This window comes from Chaetura pelagica, unplaced genomic scaffold (assembly GCF_000747805.2).
Source record: "Chaetura pelagica isolate M959 unplaced genomic scaffold, ChaPel_1.0 scaffold234, whole genome shotgun sequence".
In the NCBI taxonomy this organism is placed as follows: Eukaryota; Metazoa; Chordata; class Aves; order Apodiformes; family Apodidae; genus Chaetura; species Chaetura pelagica.
Window position 1 is genome coordinate 745,298 of NW_009952967.1, and position 1,868 is coordinate 747,165.

Here is a 1,868-nt window from a genome sequence, read left to right on the forward strand (position 1 = left end):
CCCCGACCCTGATGTCCCCTACCCTGTCCTTCATGTGTCCCACCCCCCAAAACGTCCCCTCGGGTGCCCCAGGTGCCATCCTTTCCTCTTTGCTTCTCCTCTCTGCAGATGGGCTGGTGCCAGAGACCCATGCAGGGTATGTGGGGTTGGGGGGGGAGGGGGTGGATTTTTATTTTAGGGGGGGATTCGTGTCTTGGAGGGGTTTGTGTCCCTGGCCCAGCCCAGCCTGGTGCTGTGCCTCAGTTTCCCCATTTTCACCCCGCTGGCACAAAGGGGCTGCAAACAGGACGGATTTTGGGGTGTATCCTGGGGATCTGAGGGGTGTGTGTGTTTGTGGGGGGGCTATGGGGCGGGGGGTGTGGGTAGCTGCATGGTGGGGGGCTCCCTTCAGGTTGGGGTGACCTTCAGCCCTTGGTTGAAGAACCCCCTTGGGGACAGGGGTTAGAATGGATCTGGTGGTCACCTCGGCTGCAGGTTTTGGGGGAAAAGATGTAAATTTGGCTGCAAGGAGAGTTTGTGCCCCCCCTTAGTGGAGTGCAAATGGGGTGCAGCAAGGGGAGGGGAGGGTCTGCAGCAAGGGGAATGGGAACCCCCCCCACACTGGTGAGGACCCTCTCCCTGTGCTTTTGGATGCTGGTGCATCCTCCTGCCCTCCAGCAGCACGTGGTCTGAGACAAAAAAAAAAAACCCACCTTTTTGGGGTTTTTTGGGTTTTTTTGCATTGTGACCCTAAAACCAGGGGTCCCCCCCCAACCCCCAAACCACAAAGAAGCAGATGGGTGATGGGGGGGGACACATGATGTGAGTTTTATTCCATGCTTGTACCCCTGGAATAAGGAGAAGGGGTGATGGGGGAGGGTTGAGGGGTCTGAGTGCACCCAATCCCGGGGGATTTGCACATGATCCTGGAGGATTTGCACCCGATCCTGGGGGGTTTTCACCCTGGATGGGGCTCCCTGACGCCCTTCCCCACAGGCTGCCAGTGGAGGTGAGCAATGGGGAGGCTGGAGGAGACCCCCACATCGGTACCCAGACCTGGAAGAGGAAAAGCAACAGCCGAGGTGGGTTGAAATGCTGGCCAAAAAAATTCCCTGCTCAAGGCTTGGGAAGGATTTCTCCATCCCAGCTTCACCCTTGGGTGCTGACCTGAGTCCCTGGGGGTTGTTCTGTTTTGTGTCCCCCCCCAAGGTGAGCGTTTTGAGTTCCCAGCAGTGGAGGATGATGTGATCTACGATGATGTCCCCTGTGAAGCCCTTGATGCTGAGCACAATGGTAAGGACAGACCTCCCCCCCTCCTCCCCCCAGAAATTTCCCCAGGGACCACGAGCTCCATTTTCCAGCCAGGCAAACTGAGGGATGCTTTGGATGAGGATAAGGAGGGGGATAATCCTGGGAAAACTTCTGGGGTTTGGGAGGGAATGTCCCAGGTTGAGCCAGGATGAAGTTGATGGTCTTTTGACTGATTGGAGGTGTTGCCAGAGGGGCTGCAGGACTCTGGGGATTTCACAGAATCCCAGGGGTTGGAAGGGACCTGGAAAGCTCCCCCAGCCCAAACCCCCTGCCAGAGCAGGGGCACCCAGAGCACATCACACAGGAACGTGGCCAGGGGGGTTGGAATGTCTCCAGAGAAGGAGACTCCACAGCCTCTCTGGGCAGCCTGGCCCAGGGCTCTGGCACTCTCACAGCAAAGAAGTTCTTCCTGAGATTCCCATGGAACCTCCTGTGCTCCAGTTTGCACCCACTGCCCCTTGTCCTGTCACTGGTCATCACTGCACAAAGCCTGGCTCTGTCCTCCTGACACTGCCCTGAACAGATTTGTGCCCATGGATGAGGTGGCCCCTCAGTCTCCTCCAAGCCCAACCCAACAG

The 1,868-nt window shown here is 57.7% G+C and overlaps 1 protein-coding gene across 1 annotated transcript in view; it reads left to right on the forward strand.

Moving 5' to 3' along the window:
• Positions 1-1,039: 1,039 nt before the first annotated feature.
• ARHGEF10L (Rho guanine nucleotide exchange factor (GEF) 10-like) overlaps positions 1,040-1,868 on the forward strand; it is an 18,978-nt gene continuing 18,149 nt past the window's right edge. The window contains exons 1-2 of the mRNA XM_009995789.1: positions 1,040-1,061; positions 1,189-1,272. The gene's annotated coding sequence lies outside the window, so the exon portion shown is untranslated. The remainder of the gene's footprint in view (positions 1,062-1,188; positions 1,273-1,868) is intronic.